The 10,049-nt window shown below is 42.5% G+C and overlaps 1 non-coding gene across 1 annotated transcript; it reads right to left on the bottom strand.

Moving 5' to 3' along the window:
• Positions 1 to 5,460: 5,460 nt before the first annotated feature.
• Positions 5,461 to 5,533, bottom strand: TRNAF-GAA. The gene has a single exon. It is a non-coding gene; the product is annotated as a tRNA-Phe (tRNA).
• Between the last annotated feature and the right edge of the window lie 4,516 nt (positions 5,534 to 10,049).

The raw sequence follows: 10,049 nt of genomic DNA, 5'->3' as shown, positions 1-10,049 counted from the left end.
CAGGCTGCCCAGGGCCCCATCCAACCTGGTCTTGAATACCTCCAGGGATGGGGCATCCACAACCTCTCTGGGCAGCCTGTTCCAGCACCTCACCAATCTCTCTGTAAAGAACATCCATCCCTGACATCCAACCTAAATCTTCCCTCTTTCAACTTAAAACCATTTCCCCTTGCCCTGCTGTTATTTACCCTTTCAAAGAGTTGACTCCCCTCCTGCTTATAGGCTCCCTTTAGGTTCTGAAAGGCTGTAATGAGGTCACTCTGCAGCCTTCTTTTCTCTAGCTCACTTCAGCCTGTCGTCATAATACATGTAACTTAAGAAGCTGATTTAAGTGTAGTTTCATAGAATCATAGGACCATAAGATGGCTTGTGTTGGAAGGGACCTCAATCCCTTCCAATCCCCCTGATGCAGGCAGAGCTGCCAACAGCTAGATCAAGCACCAAATTAGGCTGCCCAGGACCCCATCCAACCTGGCCCTGAACATCTCCAGAGATGGGGCATCCACAACCTCTCTGGACAGCCTGTATTAGTTTCTCTGTAAAAAAATTCCCTGACATCTAATCTAAATCTTCCCCCCTTTATTTTAAAATCACTTTCCCTTGTCCTAGCAAAGCTTAAAGCCTTAAAAGATATTGAGTAATTGAAATCAATCCTCCCTTAGATTCCTTTCTTTTACGTTAACTATATGAATTCAGAGCTTTGATGAGAATGTTGTATTCCTTACAGATGACTGTTGAGAACCACAGTGCAATCCACCCACCCTTCTGCATGGGCTACCCAATCTGTCACCTCCTATGTGCTCCCAAAGGACGGCACAGTATCATTCAATCTTGCCCTGGCCTGAATCCCACCTTGGGGAAGGAAATGAAATAGTCCTTATCTTAGAAGCGACAGCAGGAGCTCCACAATCCTCTTTCTCTGAGTGTTTTTGAACACAGTTTGCATATTTAAATAGCCTACTTCCACTTGTAATGAGCAGTGCTTCATGTTCTTTCCTTTTCCTCTGCTAGCTCCCTGCAGTCACAAATAAAATTAGACTTCACTATTCAAACTGAAAATGAAGGATAGCCCATTGCCCAAAAGTTAACAGCCCAAACTCTTAGCAGACCAAATAACAGTCTAAACTGCAATTAATTAATCAACCATATATACTAAATCTAAGACCCTTCACAAGTGTTTTAACTGTTTATTTTAGTACCTCTGAAGAATTGAGCTGGGTCCGAAGTCTGGTTTTATTACTCTGCATTTTTAGCACTGGATATTCAGATCAAGTCTTGTACAGCTGAAAGAGGTTGTTTTTTTTTTTGTTTTTTTGTTTGTTTGTTTGTTTGTTGTTTTTATTTTTGTATTTTGTTTTAATTACTTTATTCTTATTTTAGAATGGTGCATAACCTAAACTATGCTTTGGGATGCTCCTTAGGCAGCAAGAAATAATGTTAACCTGAAATTTCCCAGGACCTTGCTGTATGACCTAACTGGATAAATTGCCCACATCATATCTGCCATCCAAAGGTCAGTGCTGGATAAGTCATATACAACACGAGTTCACCAGGTGAACTAGGACTCTGTGCTTTTCAAAATCCAAGCAGCTTCAGTTGAAAAAGACAAATCTTGATTTCCAGAGAAATTGGAATATTGGAATAGGCTGCTCAGGGGATTGGTAAAGTCCCTGTCCTGGGAGGTGTCCAAGAAATGTGGAGATGTGGCACTGAGGAGGTCATGGTTTAGTGGGCATGATGGGGATGGGCTGATGTTTAGACTAGATGATCTTAGAGGTCTTTTCTGACCTTAATGACTCTATGATTCTATGGTTCTAGGCATTCAAAGCTAGTCATCAGATGGTCTGTGTTGCATCTTCTGTACGCCCACTGTAGCTAGGACAGCAGAGAGCATCTCTTACAGCAAGCGTGTGTGGTTTCTATCATAATCTAGGCTCCACTGTTGCATGAGAAGCACAAATGTATGTGAATACCTTTAGGGCCTCACACAAGCTGTCTATTCACAGCACAGTGCTGCTACACCTCCAAGAGCTCTGCACTGCAGCACAAACCAAACCTTAATGTCTTTATGTCTGGAGTAGTCATCATAGCATTATTGCTCCCATGGCATGCAAATAATAATCCTTTCCTCATCTTGTAGCTCCTGTGTAATTTAGTAAATTAATCTTCAGGGCTGGAAATGTCTTTTATTGTTTGCTGTTCTTTGTGCCTAGCTTTCCCTGTCAGGTCTCAGGCATTTTCCAAGTCCACTGGACAATTTTGCTCCATTTTCTGATTGGGGAAACTGAGGCATTAATAAAATAATTGCCTTCTCATGTTAGCTGACAAAGAAACAAAGCAGATGTGCTTCCACTTAGCCCAATATGCCCGATTAGTCTATACATTACAGTAGTTCCTTCAAGAATGTAAGATGGAAGAAATGTCTCAAGCATTGCATGGGAATGCCATCGTAAAAAAACAAAACAAAACAAAACAACAACAAAAAAAACAAACAGAAAAAAGAAGATAGGAAGATGTGTGCCTCTCCACTTGAAGGTATTCTCAGGGCAGCAGTACTGGCGCTGCAGTAGTGTTTCACAGTGACTGCAGAACAGAAGGTTGGAATTTTCTGTCTGACCCCACAAAGCACAACTACATATGCAGTAACCCTGCTATGATCTGCAGTCAGTGGTTTTAATGTGAACTTTCCCAAATTGGGATTCAGGCAGGACCGAAGGAATTGAGTGAGGGAAATAGGAAGAGCATAAATCTTGAGCTGAATGTCATTGGCAGAGCTGAAAGGATATGTGGGGAGGGAGGAGCGCGGAGCAGCTGTGCACAAAAGGAACTCAGAAGGAGGTGGTTGTGGGGGTCCAATGCAGGCTGATGGATCTCTGCGTGTGGGCTGGGCGAAGGCACTGGCAGGTCAGCTGCCCCCACACTGCCTGCCGCCCACTGCCTTAATCATCCTGCACCTTCCTGTTAATCATTCCGCACCTTTCCCGTTATTCATGCTGCACCTTCCCTCGCTGCCTCCCCGTGAGCAAGAACGAGGCTGTTGTTAACCCTTCTTTGAGCTAAAGGCAGAGAAACATTGGAATTTACAGCGCTGATGCTTGAGCTGGAGCTGCTTCAGAGAAGAGTGGAGCTGGTATCAGATATTATTAGTTCTACTGTTACTGTGTTATGGTCTCTAGAGATTTCTTTGCATCCTGCAGTGTGCAACGTCTGTTGCAAGCATTAGTAGGAGTCTTTCCTTTGCCTTCCCACAGATGTGGATCAGGATTCAAAGCAGTTTGTTTACAGGCGTTTCCTTGCACTGTGCTGAAGCTGTGCTGGAGGTGCACAGCTGTCACCAGCACATTCATGGTGGTGGCTCAGACCATGAATCCTCCAATATTGTCTGTAAAGATATACCAGGGAGAAACAAATGCACGTGGCAGCCCCTGAAAATTTCTTCCACTTTTTAGAATTATTGGATGGTTTAGGTTGGAAGGGACCTTAAAGATCATATAATTCCAAACTCTCTGTCATGGGCAGAGTTGCCACCCACTGGATCAGGGTGCCCAGGGCACTATCCAACCTGGCCTTGATGTGGTCCCTTGACAGTTTTCAGCTCAGAGAATTAATTTAACTGGATGTGATTTATCTGTTCAGCTCTATTCCAAATTCTTATCTTCAGTGTGGCTAGCACTTCTTAATTTCCTGAGATAAGGGTGGAAGTGACACACCATGGAGAGAAGTGATGGAAAACACTAAGTTCTCCTTGGTCTGTTCTGCCCAGTGGCACTAATGTCACCTCCCTTGACCTGCTGGCCATGCTATTTGCACTGCACGATACCACTGATCTTCTTGGCCATGAGAGCACAGTGCTGGCTCATGGCCTACCTGTTGTCCACCAGGACACCCAGGTCCTTCCCTACAGTGCTCCTTTCCAGCAGGTCAGCCCCTAACCTGTATATATGCATGTGGTTATTCTTCCTCAGGTGCAGAACTCTGCACTTGCTCGTGTTGAGCCTTATAATGAACCTTTCTGCTTAACTCTCCAGCCTGTCCAGGTCTTGCTAAAGGACAGCACAGCCTGTTTCATACTGCTAAAATCTTCTCCCCTACTGCCCTAGTCAATAGCGATTCCCTATGTCCAAACTTCCACTTGGGAGTGGTCCCTGCTTCATGTTATTCCTGAGGCACAGATGGATACTGCTTAGGAGAATGAAAGTGAGCATATTTAAGCATTCTGGAGGGGCAATGGGCAGTACAGATATCTAAGCACTGACTCTAGATTCTCAGCATATATGTTAAACTAAATGTCTAGCATCGAGTCAAAATACTGTTTAGTTGGACTGCTTGAACTCTAAGCTTCTGCCAGCTCATTGCTCTCTGACTCATGATCAATATGTCTGCTATCTTATTTTCCTTCTGTCCTTAGGGTCAAAGGCTTCTCTTCTGTAGCGTGGTAGATGAAGTCAGAGAAGTTCAGCATATATAGGTGTTCCTAAAGCTGTGGGCACTGCCTGGGATTCTTACACACCTACCTGAGTCCTGATGTAGGCATAGAAAATAAGAGTAAAGGGTCAAAGGAAATGCATTTTCTATCTGATGTATCACTGAACTAGAGAAACCTGTTCAAATGAGTCAGATCTGCAAAAGCCTGTGCTGGGTGAGCAGCTGGTAGATTTGCTGAGCTGTGAAGGAGAGCAATGCCTGTTCTGGACCTACCTGATAGTGGATGGTGGTTGTAGACAGAGAGATTTGCCCAGAAGACTCAAGATATCTCTTCAAGGCTTGAGCAGGTCATGATGTCATTCATATACGCACAAGCCATTATTCACTGTTTGTTATTCAGTAATCATTATTCATCAAGCACTGCATGATATGATAGTGTTATGTCCAGAGGTTAAATAGCACCACTAGACTGAAAAAAAGAAATTATAGGCCTTTGCTCTATTTTGGAAGAGACCTAAGAAAAGCATAATCAAAAGTTCATTGACTTTCACTCCATTTTTCAGAGAACTTGCAGTTGAAGTCTTGTCTCTACTATTTGCCTGAAGGCCTCCACACACCACTAATCAGTTAGGAAGAAACATTGAGAAAAACAGAAAACACAGTTACTCACTTGTAGAAATTTTGGGGTGCTTGCACATCAGTAGTACCATCTCAAAAAGGTTGGTCTTGGAATAGAAGAGTTTCAGGAAAGAGTAGAAAGGTTCATCAGAGATATGGAGCTGATTCTCTATAAGCAACAATTAGATGCACCAAAACTTTTCCACCTGGAGAAAAAAAGATAAATTTTAGTGAGAGAATTTGCTTCAAGATAAGTTGTAATTCAGACTAACGTTAACGCTTTCTTACATGGTAGTCTTTTCCAGTCCATTCAACATCTTCCTGACCCTTTGCTGCACTTTCTACAGTTTCTCCATGCCATGTCTGTTTTGTGCTGGTGAGCCCAGAACTGGAATATTCAAAACTACTGCAAAACACTGCTGAAGCCCGGGATTGAACCAGGGACCTTTAGATCTTCAGTCTAACGCTCTCCCAGCTGAGCTACTTCAGCCTTGCCCTAGCATGAATATTTGCAAAATGTGATGTAACAATTCTATTTTAGACCAATACCGTTCAGACTGGCTTTGCGGAGATTTGACTCTTGTCCTATTACTGGAAATGTTTGAGAAGGGCATAACTTCATCTCATTTACACTTCCTCTTCAGATACTTGTATAAACTGATGAGATCCCCTGAGCCCTCATTTCCAGGTTAACTTCTCATCCCCAGGCACTTGATGTCCATGGATAAACTACAAAGGGTCAAAGGGTGTCAGAAGATCAGTTGTACCACAGCTCTCTCTCCAGGTGTCTGCAGACTTTCTTCATGCCCCACCTCAAGTCTTTCAGCCCAGTCTCATAGCATTCATCCTTGGCTTGGACATTCTTGGGACCCTTAAAAGCATCAGACATCTAAGAACATAAAATGCTTCCTTGTAGGTCATGTAGGTCATGTCTATTTCAGTTCTTTGTCTCTGAAAGCGGAAGAGGGAGAAGAGCCATTGCATAACATGAACATGACCATTGCACGCATTTCATTCCCTTTGAGCCATATTCAAGAAGCTGGAAGAAATATATCCACCTTGTCTTTTACCTCTCATTAGGGATCTATAACCAATGCTTAAACCTATGCTGAAACACATGGTGCAAACATCAATTATCAGAGACCAATAGGAATGATAACAATGAGGCGTCTTTGAGAACAAAAAGGGCAGGCTCTTTAGCAGGGTCTGATATGATAAGACAAGGGGAAATGGTTTCTAACTAAAAGAGAGGAGATTTAGATTGGATATAAGGACAACTTTTTTATGATAAGGGTAGTGAAGCACTGGTGATGGATGCCCCACATCTGTAGACATTCAAAGTCAGGCTGGATGGGGCTCTGAGCAACCTGATCTAGCTGTCGGTGTTCCTGTTCATTGCAGGGGAGCTGGACTAGATGAGTTTTCAAGGTCCCTTCCAACTCAAACAATTATATGATTTTATGATTCTTACACTGGTAACTTCAAACAGGTTTTCTCAGAGGCTGGGCTAAGGTCTCATTCCATAGAGCCTAAATCATCCACACCCTACTGGTAAGGTATTCATTTCCCTGTGAGTGAATATCTGGCAAGGAGTCACCTTCAGGTTTCCCTCTAGGAAAAGGAGACCTGCCAGGTGAGCATCTGCAGAAGCCTGTCTCACCTGTGACTCAGCTCTGCCTTTTCATCTATACCATTTTTGCTTTACCAGCTTTCTCCTTGCAAAGGAAACTGACTGCAGAAGCCCAGAGAAAAAAATAAAATATCTATTTCTCACCAGCTTTCCTCAGACAGGAAGAGATGATCCCAACATGGGAACTATGGTATTTGGCAACCCACTCTGCATTGCTGGAAATACTCAGGCATCAGCTGGTTATAAAATTCCTTCTGAAAGATAAGCTGTGCTTGCAAATGTTAGCAGTGCTGGAGGAAATAAGGAAGCGAAGCACCTGATAAAGAACAAGCCTTGAAGTAAGTGCTACATTGCAGTTAAATTAGAAATTTCTTGCTGTGAAGTTGACTCATTCAAGATGGAGAAGCATCACAACTGAAAGTCTATGAGCAAAGTAATCAGAAAGCAGAGTGGTGCTGCCAGTTTATCATGTCAGAATAGAAAGACTTGGAAGCTCAGACTTTCCTTCAATGAAGAGAAAGAAATTCAACTTGACCCCCCAGTTTTTCAGACCTAAGGGCTGAAGCTCTGTAGAGAGCTCTTCTAAGGAAGGAGAGTGAAGTGTAAGAACAGAAGTTACACTCACTGTTCTAGCTGCACTGTGGGCAGGTCAAAATCTCTACCTCTAGCAGACACTGCTTTTTGAGCCAGAGCTATGGACTCCTCTTTCTGCCACAATCAAGTCTAGTTTGCTGCTGCACTGTATACAGAGATATGAGAAAACTGCTTTACACCTTATCCACTGCCATGGAAAAGAGACACTATGTACTCCTGATTGAAAAATACCCTCTCCACATGTCATTTTTTTCCTCTGAATGAGACTGTCCTCCTATTTATCTCTGTCTATGCTTCACCTGTGTATGCCAGAAAGTTTCTGATACGTAGACTCATACTTCTTTTATTTTAATCTGACACTCTGCTTAGGTCACTTGAGTCTCCCTTGCACCAGATCCATAGAGTGTGGACTCTATGGGCTCTCATAGACTCTTCTGGGCTATACAAGAAGTTCTTCTCTTACCTGTCCTCATTCCTACTGCAAAAATCCCATTTCACTCTCGTAGAATCGTAGATTCATTAAGATCAGAAAAGACCTCTAAGATTATCTAGTCCAATTGTCTACCGATCCTCACCATGCCACTAAACCATGTCTCTCGGTGCCACATCTCTACATTTCTTAAAATCCCCAGGGATGGTGAGTCTACCACTTCCCTGGGCAGCCTGCTTCAATACCTCACCGCTCTTTCAGAGAATAAATTTTTCCCAATTTCCAACATCATGAATATTATTTGCAGTTTTAGTATCCCTTTACAACAAAGGATATGAAAAATACTAACAATTTGAAAAGTACAATAAAGTCACTTCTGTACTGGGAATGGTTGTATAAGCTGTGATTACTCAGTATTAAAAAAAAAAAGGGAAATGGGAAGGATATTATCAGATATAGAAAGAAGTCATAAGGGTTTGATAGCTTATTGTCTCTTTTGATGTAGCAACTAGCATTTATCAGTTCAAATTATCAAATGCCAAACTCTAAACAAAGAAAAAGGAACAACTGCTTCACACAATATCTACTTATATGTTCAACTCACTCCTATAGGACCTTGTAGGACCCTGTAGGACAGCTTGCCAAACATACTGGCAATCAGAAAGTAACAAACTAAATTAATGGAAGGAAAAAAATCCATGAAGAGTATGTAGACATGAAACTACATACTTTGGCTCATCTGGTGCCTGAGCCATAAATCTCTGGAGACTGGGAGAGTATCTGATGATATAACACCAAATGTTCTTTCTATTATTGCACCCTCCTGTAGGCATTAACTCATGGAAAGTGTTCGAGATTGGGTTTTGAGCTAGATGTTCTTCTGTATAGCTTTTCTGGCACCTTACTATCCTCATGCTGGGGCTTCCTGAGACATCCAGATAGCATCAGCCTGTTAAACCATGTTGTCATGAAGGGCAGAATGGAGACGCGTTGGAGGTGTTAATTTAAGCTATCAGCCAACTGTTGGATCTACCACTCCCACACGGGTGTTTGAGGCTTCAGCCATGTCAAACAGTTGACAGGAGATCCCTCAGTTCCCACTTTCTCTCCTATTCTTCTAGTCTTCCTATCACTCAAAGCTGATCTGCCTGTGCTTTTTAAAATATCCATCTGGCATCCACCAGATGCAGCTTTCAAAAGTTATCACTTCATATCTAGGGAGGAAGAAGTCTTTGAATGCTTTCCTCTGGATCTGATGTGCCTGACCATAAGGGGAGCCTGGGAGCTGGTCTTTGTGAGTCAAGATGAGTTCATCACCCCTTGCTGAGTGCACCGTTTTTAATGGGGGTCAATGCATCAAGCAGATTGAGGTACAGAGAACTGACCTTTCCTACGCGGCTCAGCACATAAGATTTGTCATAAATCTTCATTTTCGCTGCAGATTTCCTGGCACCAAACTATACCAATGATCAAATTTTGCCCTATTTCTCCATTCCTAACAGCTATCTGCACCAGCAGAGGAACAGACAATGGCAGGTTCAAGATGCTATATCTTTTCACATACCGACTTGGCTCTGATGTGTCAAATAAAGCACGTTTCCCCTTTAGGTTTCTTGATTTTTTTCTGTCTCATTACACCAAGTGGGTTTCTGGTTTACTTGAAAAGCATTTTCAGTGATTATCTCTATTTTGCTGTCGCTGTTTTCTCTTCCTTCTTTTTTTTTTTTCCCCAGACTTTTCTGAAAATGATCTCATTAAGAACACCAAACTCCTGTTTCTGAAAATGGTTCCTTGAGGTTTCCAAAGGTCTCCCAGCAGGAGAGCTGCTTGTCTCCACTTTCCCTGCAGTTTTACAAACCCCCAAGTGAGCCCATTAGCAAAAATGGACTGCCCCCCAAAAAATCTACAAAATATGCAACGGCAGCAGCAATACCTCCAAAATATAAGGCTTCAGTAGGCAACAAACTATATCTGCAGACCTCTTCTCTGATGGCAGTTTAATTTTAGGGAAAGGATGAGCTAATGACACAAAGGCGACTGTGGGTGCTTTATGCCTCCTGCAATAGCTATGAGGGGACATACTAAAGGGGTTAGAATATGGTGTCTGAGATAACTCAGTCATTATTCTTGAGAGATAAATACATCTTTGAAAAACAGAATTAATGAAGCTTAGCTGCCTAACTATGCCTGTCACATAGAGTTTTTCTTCTTTCCCTCCATCAGGCTGATGTCTGAAAAATGCTGAGTTCATTAACCTAGCCTTTGGGGGGATGACAATACTAGGGCTTATTTAAAATTTTAATTTTAGGTTTAGCTCTTAAAAATCCAGGCTACGCCTAATGGCACTGGTGT

The sequence above is a fragment of the Meleagris gallopavo genome, chromosome 3 (genome assembly GCF_000146605.3).
Source record: "Meleagris gallopavo isolate NT-WF06-2002-E0010 breed Aviagen turkey brand Nicholas breeding stock chromosome 3, Turkey_5.1, whole genome shotgun sequence".
NCBI lineage: Eukaryota > Metazoa > Chordata > Aves > Galliformes > Phasianidae > Meleagris > Meleagris gallopavo.
Note: the sequence above shows the minus strand (reverse complement) of the source record. Positions and strands in the feature narration are given on the sequence as shown.